This window comes from Tamandua tetradactyla, chromosome 4 (assembly GCF_023851605.1).
Source record: "Tamandua tetradactyla isolate mTamTet1 chromosome 4, mTamTet1.pri, whole genome shotgun sequence".
Taxonomy (NCBI): Eukaryota; Metazoa; Chordata; class Mammalia; order Pilosa; family Myrmecophagidae; genus Tamandua; species Tamandua tetradactyla.
The window spans coordinates 90,898,996-90,908,929 of NC_135330.1; the positions used below are offsets into that span (position 1 = coordinate 90,898,996).

The 9,934-nt window shown below is 34.6% G+C and overlaps 1 pseudogene; it reads right to left on the reverse strand.

Moving 5' to 3' along the window:
* Positions 1–5,040: 5,040 nt before the first annotated feature.
* On the reverse strand, positions 5,041–5,978 carry LOC143680369 (olfactory receptor 9G4-like; annotated as a pseudogene).
* Positions 5,979–9,934: the final 3,956 nt, after the last annotated feature.

Below are 9,934 nucleotides of genomic sequence, written 5' to 3' on the forward strand. Positions count from 1 at the left end.
CAGTATGAAGCAATGTACCCACCATGGGGCTGTCATTCAGATTCTTGCTAAATTTCTGAAATTGAATATATTGTCACATACTCATGTATTTTGACTAAGAACTTCATTGGCCTTAGATTGAGAAGTCCTGTGATTAGGACCTAGCTCCAAAACTAATCACTAGCATAATTTTAAGAACTTCACCATATGATACAATTCACCCATATGAACAATTTAGTTGATCATTTTTCCAGCACCAACCTGCTATGATTGCAATATTTTAATCAATCTCATAAAATACATCATAAATGCAAGAATAAATCATCTTAAATGTGAAAATATGATGTCAGATACCAATTAATAATACTTTTATACAAATATATTCTTGCATGCATTGGATACCTATCTGCTATAAAGCAATCGACTGAATGTATTGAAAACAACAGAATTGTTTTTCCTTGAAAATCTGCATATTTATAGTTCACCTAAGAGTCAATCACATGAACTTGTGTGTATCCTCCAACCTTTGTATTTCTTGACTTTTTGTCTTCACATTTCAATGAATGACTCTTAACATTTTGGAAATAGGGTGCTCTTTAAGAACCTGATAAAAGCAAAGAAGGTCCCACCAAAATGTGCATCAATATAAACATAACACTTTAGAGTATTTTAAAATTACCAGAAACATGCCCAGGAAATTTCTGGTAATGATACACTAAAATCCGACCAGGAAAAATGCTTAAATTTCTTTCCAGTATTAACCTTCTTTAATTTTAGGGGATGTGTAACAAATTTATCAAAATTAACATGTTTAAAAGTAATTTCTGCATTTCACTTCCAAAAATTGAACTATTTCCTTACTCAGTTCTGTTTAAATTTCCATGAAATCCTGGTGCCTTTATCTTTGTAATATATCCTGAATCTAATAAATACTGAGCACCTCCAGTGCTATGACAAATCCAAACACTATTACTTTTTGTAAGCATATTGCAATAATCTCCTAACTGGACTACACCCTTGTCTCTTACTACCACCAGCCTGCAGTCTTTTTTTAAAAAATCAGGTCAATTTTCCTGTACTTATGAAAATGGAAGAAGCACCCATTGTACTGGACACTAATGCCAAATTCCATAAAAATGGTCTTTCACTTCCTCCTTTAGTGACCTCCATTAACTGTGACCTCTTCCTCCTTTATTGACCCCTGACTTGTTAGAAGGTCATCATCTAACATAGTTGCCTCTCATTCATTCTACTTCAGACTTGCATGTTTCCTTGCTTTTTCCCAAAAATTCCAAATTTCTCTGAATACTAGAGATTTAGAACTTTTAGTTCAAACTGACTGGCACATTATTCCACCATATAATCCATGACTCACTCCCTACTCCTTTAAGATTCTTTCAGTGACCATTATCTCTGAGCCCTATCTTAATAATCTATTTACGTTGTTACATGCCCCATCCTTATTACTTTGCTCAGACCCTATTGCATTTCCCACCCTACCCCCATAACTATTATCTCCTTTTAACTCTTGTTTACAATGTCAATTTTTAATTTTTTTCAGACAGGAATGCAAACCCTACAAGGGCAGAACAAACTATTTTATTTACTGCTTAATCTCCAGAATCATGGACAGTTCCTAGTACATAATTGGTAGTCCATAAAAAAGAATTAGATGAATAAATGGGTAGCTATTTTCTTATTTTGATGCTGTTTATCCCAAAGCACTTTCCACTTCTAACCTAGGGCAAAATATTCAGAAAAAAGTTGCATCCTGGTGGACTTTCTTTATACCATGAGACTTATATGAAGGAAGAGCTAAGAAAAGAAAAAAGAGATAAGGCAAGAAATTGTTTCCCCAAACCTCAAATCCATCTTAAATTCAAAACAAATTGGAATTCATTTCAAATGTGAAATGAAAGGTGCAATAAATATCAGAACCAATCTTGTTAAAGCATCCCATAGACAATGGCATCTCAGGATTTGTCTTCCCTTGCACAAAACCATTTCCTTTACTGGGAGTAATCTAAATTCTCCTACTTCATGGAAAGTAATTGGCTCCACTGGTACATGAAAATAAAGAACAGAGTGAAAATATTATCTACTGCTAGCCTGAACAGCCTAGACAGTACAGAATAATCACTGTTAGAGTGAAAAATACGATCCTTGTTTTCTTTTCTGTGGGAGTGAAAATATGAGGGACACAGTGGGTAACTTTCAGACTGAATTTCCAATTCTAGATGAGGACGAGATACACTGTTGGCTGGAATCCTTTTTTAGACAGGACATATGAGCATCTAAGTGAAGGTGTGTGCACACATGTGGTTGTGTATGTATGTGTGTCTGTATATGTGTTTGTTTGGCACAGGAGTGATGCTTTGAGGGCAAGGCCAGATTCTGAAGCCCCATTTCTAATTTCAGCTGAGGGTACAGAGAGCCAAAAATGTTGAATTACCCCTGATCTCAGGTAGCTACCCTCAGTCAGAAGGCAATGTCCTGAAAATGACACTCTTCTCCCTCTCCATGTTGCTTTGCCTACCTTTGCTGCACATGATATGGGTATTTCCCCAAAAGTCCTTTGGAATTCCTCCCAAACGGCCTCTAGAAATATTTACTTCCAGCTCCAAAGACTCATTTAGAATTCCTCATTCTCCATGGACTTACATGGAATTAATTTGCAGTTTTGGTTTGTTATATTAACTAGGATATAATGAAACAAGGGGTATTTTATTAATTGTGTGGAACAAAATATAGATAGGAAATGTAGCTGATAATAGGAATTTTCCAAATTTGTACTGGGTAGATATTCTAAAATATCATGTACAGCAGAACATGTTTCTAGTATAAGCTGTTCCTCTGTCCAGATTATCCATCTGTCTTTTCCATCAGTAAACCCTTACCCATACTTGGAAATGAACAATACGTTCATTTTTTCTTGGTACAAGCTCATTGTTATCTGTAAAAATATTATTACAATTAGGAAATATGTTACATCAGAATAAAATTTGTTTCTCATATTAATGTAACATTAACATATATTAAACTGAAAATGGAAAGAAAGAAAAACATTCACAAAATCTTAGTTGTTATAAATAATTTCTTCATCCAGTAGTGATTTCCATTCTGAATGTTCTCCTAGATGTAAAGCTTTTTGAAACCTATCCGTCATCTACTTATACTATCTCTATATTTCTCATAAAGTTTCTACATTTTTAACCTTGATTTTATAAATTTTGGGTTCATAACTTTACACTTTATTTATTTAATCTTGGATTCATAAATGTTTATATCATAATTATGGTGACATAAAAATTATTCATAATAACTAAGAGGATTGGAATATGGGAAGTTGAGTGCACTTCATGTTTTAGGGCTATCCCATCCCTTTGCTTTTTTTCCCTACAAACTGTATATGTGAAAGCACTTAAAGACCCAGAATCAGAATTTTAATTGGCTGCTGCCAAGTTAAAATAAAACATCTCCAGAGACATATTGACTCATATGCCTATATTAATTGAATGAAACTTTTTTCAGATGAGAGCACCCATTTGATTGTCATTTATAATCATTCATAAAGGTAACTTTACAAAAGTTCTTTATTTCTTTATGACACTTCAATCCACCGCTTAGTGACTTCTCTTTCAGTCTATTGAGCTCTCTTTATCATTGATTATAGGTTGCTGATGAACTCCCTCATCTTTTGTTTGTCTGAGATTATCTTAATCTTTCCTCATTTTAAGATGACATACACAGCATATAAAAATTTTGATCAGCGTTTGTTTTCTAACAAGATTTTAAATATTTCTTCCCACCACCTCCTTGTCTTCAAGTTTTCTAATTAAAAATTGACACTTAATCTTATTGCGATCCACATGAACATAATGTGTCAATTTTCTTGCACCTTTCAGAATTCTCTCCTTGTACTTGCAATTGTTAGTTTGACTGTTGGCTGGAAATTGGTCTCCTAGTGTTTTTCCTGTTTGAATGCGTTGGGCTTCTTGAATGTATGCATTCATGTCTTTCATTAAATTTGGGAATTATCTGCCATTGTTTCATTGAATGTTCCTTCTCTCTTGTTACTTCTTCTGGGGGCAACTACAATGTAATTGCACAGATTCTGTAAAAACACTACAATTAAGAGTGACAATTTCTGTATGAGAAAATAAGAAACCATGGGAGTTATATATGGGTACAATTGGAAATCCTTTGGAGTTAATGCAACTATCTCTGATGGAGGGATCTCCAAGTACTTTTAACTACTTATAGATTCTAAAATGCAAGTGCATAAAATGTTATGGCAAATCTATAATTCTGGACTTGTAATGTATAAAAATATCATTTGTAATACATACAACAAAACAAGTGGGAGAAGAGCAGGGTACAGAAGCAGGGTATGTACATGCTATTGAAGGTGACTTGATAGTAAATCAAGGTGATTATTTTAGGTATAGGATGTTAAAGGTAAGATACATGGTAACCACAAAGATTATACAGGAAATATACATATAGAACAAAAAGAGAAGGGACTCTAAATGGTACACTAGAACATCAGGTAAATACAGAAGCAGGCATTCATGGAAGAATTAAAGGAAAAATCAAAAAGTATAAGACTTAAAAAATGCTACCAACCCCAGGGGTACACAAATTTGCAGCCACTGAAATGGTGAGATACATGTGGTACATATCATAAAAGCTAATAAACTAAGATGAACATCTCATAAAATTAATATTTCTATAATCAAATTTCCAATATTGTAACAATTTCATGTCCTCTCCTTACCCAATAGAGTTTGGGTCACCAGACTTCAAAATCAAACAATGAATAAACAAAATAACTTCTTATTCCCTTATCTCTGCCCTACCTCAAAAACCAATATTTAAGGTTTCAAATATTTTACATTAAAACAAAGCAAAAGCAATGAAAAAGATGTTTACTCCATATTTCATTGTTTCAGGTTAAATTTGCAAATTTATTGAAATCTTGCCACATTTACAAACATGTTTATAAGTTGATCATATAGAAAATGCAATGAGAACACTCAGAAAAACACCAATTATGATGTGTCATCTTTGTGGTTGTAGAGTCTGTACTGCTTTTCTGAAAGCCTCTTTGACATCTTTATTCCTTATGCTATAGATGAGTGCATTGAGCAAAGGATTCAACATGGTGTAAAACAAGGCAGCCACTTTATCATTTGCCAAGGAGTAAGCAGAGCTAAGTTTTGAATATATGAAGAGCATGGGCCCATAGAAGTGAGTGACTGAGATCAGGTGGGAAGCACAGGTGGAGAAGGCCTTGCACTTCCCAGAGACAGAATGGATCCTCAGGATAGCCAGGAGGATGCTGAAATAGAAAATCAGTATGGCAAATATGCTAGAAAGTACTGTGAAGCCCACCATACCCAGGAGGATTTTTCATAGACCTGGGTGTCTGTGCAGGACATTTTTTATCAATGGTGAAACATCACATAAGAAATGGTCAATGATATTCTTACCACAGAAATTCAGGTGGAAAGTGGTGGCAGTATGTGCTATGGCAATCAAGAGACCTCCAAATTATGAGCAAAAAACAAGGCCTGTACAGAGAGATCTGGACATTTTACCTGAATAGAGAAGTAGGCTGCAAATTGCCACATGGCATACATAAGCCATAATTTCTAAGAGATGACAATCAGTGTAGACTACAACACAGGAAAAGAAGAACTGGGCTCCACATCCAGCCAAGGACATACATTTTTCTTGAGAGACACAAATGGCCAGGATCTTGGGGGTGTACACAGATGTGTACCAGAAATCCAGGAAAGACAGGTTGCCAATGAAGAAGTGTATGAGTGTGTGCAGGCGAGAATCAGTCCAGATTAAGATAACCAGGGTCATGTTCCCTGACAAGGTTACCAAGTAGAGGATCAGAAATATTCCAAATAGAATCAGCTGCAAGTGGGGATCTGTAGTAAAGCCCCCAAGACAAATTCATTCAGGACAGTAAGATTTTCCATTCCCATGTCCTCAGAGGAGAAAACTTAATTATGATCATGAGAAAAAAATGATTTGATGATGCATATTGTCAAAAAGTGAACAAAAGCATCAATTTTAAATCAACAAATATTTAGAGGCTTATGGATTTTCATTAGTTAGTACCCGGAATTACAGAATTTTAGTCTATGGTTTAGAAAGACCACTGAAATGGGTGTCAAATCTGGGTTTAAAACCAGGACTCTTCAACTATTAGCTATTAAAAGGGCATCAAGCTCTTATTCTCATCAGACAAACTGAGCAAATGAAACCAAATAAGGAAATCAGTAGCTCTGATAGTTTGTTTGATTGAGTAGACATACATGAAAACAGCTGGCTGATGTATGATACACCCTGAGCACTCAAAAAATGTCAGCATCCTTCCAAATATATTGAAAACTTACTCTGAGTCAGCTATTTTCTGATATTTTTACAAATACCAGTATATAGCTACTACTCCTGCCATGATTAGTAAAAAATAGGAAAAAATGTATATATTGCTCACTATATTCCCGCTGCTTATTCTAAGTCTTATATTTAACCCATTTAGTCATCACAGCAAATGTGTTAGATAGGTTTAATTATTATTCTCTCTTTATAGTTGATGAATCAGAATCTTTGAGATTTAACTACATGTTCAAAGGCACAGAGCTAATAAACACGTAATTCCTGTTGGAACCCAGAATTCCCTTCATCGAGAGTACTTGTTCTCAATGGACAAGTCATTTTTTCTCTCTCATATGTGAATTATTTTCCTCTCTTGTTTTCCTGGCAAAGATAATGTTCTAGCCTTCTGACTACTTGCATTTAATTAGCTTTAAAAACAGCTTTAAATATTTAAATTAAGAATACTTTGTTTTCCATCTTCCCTTAGTTAATGGAAAATATATATCCATGGTACAGGCATTTTTTTGATACTGGGGATATTGAACATTAAGCAAAATCCATGTTTGTGTGTCAAAGCACTGAGAAATCATGAATCCCTCAGTCTTTGTTCTGGTGTTCCCAAGTTCTTCAGTGAAGCAAAGAGGGAGACATATTTATAAGATAATTAATATGACTGTATGAGAGTTTATGATCTCAATTGCAAACTGACATCCTCTCTGCCTTTAAAGGAAGTAGCAGAAAGCTGAGACCAAGAAAGGTTTTCCCTTTATCAGTGTAAAATATTTAACTTTGAACTCAACCAGAGTCAATAGTGTAGCTAGAATGCAAATCCAATTTCTCTTACTTGAGGTCTAGAGTTCTGGCTGTTAGGAAACAAGTAGTGGGTGTCATAATGTTTCAAACATACCCAGTAACATTCAGTAAGGATGGAAATGATTGATAAAGCTGGTTATAGCAGCTCATAATGGTGAACATTATTCTATTTATCTTACTGTTTCTATATAAAGTATCTCTACTCATTAGTACATAAACTGCAGATAATTTAACCTGCACTCATGGTTCTTAACAAGCTGACTTCAGGTTATCTTTACAACTTTCTGCTTCACAAAATGTTTCCTCTACTCAATGCTTCAACTAACTAAATTGCTCACATAATCATTTCCTCATAATGATCTCACATACTTAAGGAAATTCACAGTTAAATATATAGCACTGTGTTACTATTAGTATGCTGAAGTCTACCTTGAAATCGTGTTATGACAACGGGAGTTTATTATTATTGTATGCATAAAATGCAAAACTTCGACTTATAAAGTTACTGCCTCAATAATAACCTGGAACTTTCTCTATCAATTATAAATCCAGGCTTGCACTCACTGTTTCCACATACATATTGCTGCATTATCTATTGTTTAGGCAAGGAAAGTTGTGGCTGGACCTCATGAGGCTCAAGTATATTCAATGACTTTGGGCAACCTTTGGAACCCTTCACAGAGCCCATAACTATCATCTTTTCTTGCCTCTAAAGAGCATAACAATTGGCAAAATGTTATTTTTCTAGTCCACTTAAAAAGATTTCTAAGAAGAGATATTCTTAGAGATCTGAAATACAAGAGTATTCCTCCAGTTGGCAGCACATTTGAGGGGTCAGGGGAGAGATGAGATCAGTCTCAAAGAAGAAAGAGAATGAATGACAGTTCTCACAAGGGAGAAAGTTCAGAGAGTTCAAGAAACTATAAGAGATTAAATAAAGATGGGGTGAAGAAAAGTATGAGCATATTAGCCAGGAGGATTTTGATACAATTAGAAGCTATTACCATAATGAGGAAGTCATGCAATCAGATCTACATGCTCAATATAAAAGCCAGATATTAAATTGAGGGGGCTCAAGGATTCTCTGTTACCTGGAAACTCTCTTAAATCCTGTCCTCTGTCACCTATTAATCAATCTTTTAGTAAAGGCAGTAAAATGATGCATTAAGAATGGTAAGAATGACTAAATATTGTATAAAATGGGTCCTTATCCTGGTAGAGAGAAAACAAAGCAAGTCATTCTCAAATTGTCTTCTAAACATAAATTCATATTCCATAGTACATCAACCTTAAGTTACTAATGAAGTCCTAAAGACATGAAAATTTTAAAGAGTGCATTTGCAATGAAAGTTTCCTATCCCTATTACACCCAAAAAGCTACAAACTTTTGAAACGGATGCACAAACAGATTTGATGAAAACTTTTAATGCTCCATTAGAAGAACTGATATTGCAGTCATTTTTTATATTTTTGCAGGTAGTACAGTTTTACCACAAATTCATTACATTATATTTTAGTACCAAGCTCTGTATAAAACAGGAAGAGATAAAAAACTAAAGTACAACCCAATGATTTGTTGTCATATTGAAAAAAGAAAAAAAGACAGGCTATATTTCTTTATAGGCCATGATTTTAAAACTGGGATGTATTTTTCCACCCCTTGAACCTGGGATTCCTTTTGCTTTTCTTTGGCTGATAGGTTGTACCAATGTTTGTGCCACATGAATTCCCAGCCAGCCTGTGTCTCTGAGGCTTTGATTGCCTTTATTCTCAGTTTGGAATCTGGCCTCCAGCATGTAAACAACATTCAGTTAGCTTTTTAGACATCTAGCCAGGCTTTCTTAGTCTCCCCAGCTGACAGTAAGTTGGCTCCAGACATGATACTGGGGCCATTCTAGATTGACCATCCCCAACTGAGTGAACAGCTGAACACAGACACTGGAGGTAGTCCAGATAAGACAGATAGGTCTGGCACAAGCAGAATTGCATAATTGAAATGGGATCTGATCAAACCCTGATTCCGTCACTTGGAAACTCCATACTCTTGGGAGAGTCTCAACAACACTTCAGTCTAGGAAACGAACTTTCTATAATTACCATTTGTTAACATGTCTTGTAGCAACCATGATAAAATATGAATAGATAATGGCAACCATGACAATATAGGTCAGAGAGGAGATTAACAATCTTTCATACTGATATATCTTCAGATACATGGCAAATTACCATCAAGGTATCTGAAGTCAGAAACACAACGTGCCAAAGCCATCAATATTTTATTTTTACTTCAAGATTTTTATTTTTATAGATGTTTCCCTAAAATTCAGTTTTTTGAGCTCATGTATTGTTTACCCCTGTTCCTTAACTGTGTTAATTGCTTAATATTTTGCAATCATGGACCTCTTTAAGAAACTAGTAAAGGCAAATATCAAAATGTCAATTTGTATAAACACACAAAATTTTAGAGAGATTACAAGTTACGAGAAATCCATCCATGGAATTTCTGGTTATCAAATTTGTATTAAAAACTTCACAACTAGAAGATACCGAGTTTTCTTTCCAATGTCAGCATCCTATGATTACAAGAGATGAATAATAAATATGTCAAAGCTGGCATGTTTAAAACAGAATTCCTACATATCACTTCCAAAAATTGATCTGCTCATTCCTCAGATCAGTTAATAAAATTCCACGTTTTCAGTTTCCCAAGTCAAAAATTTGGCATTATCTTATTCACTTTCCCTTC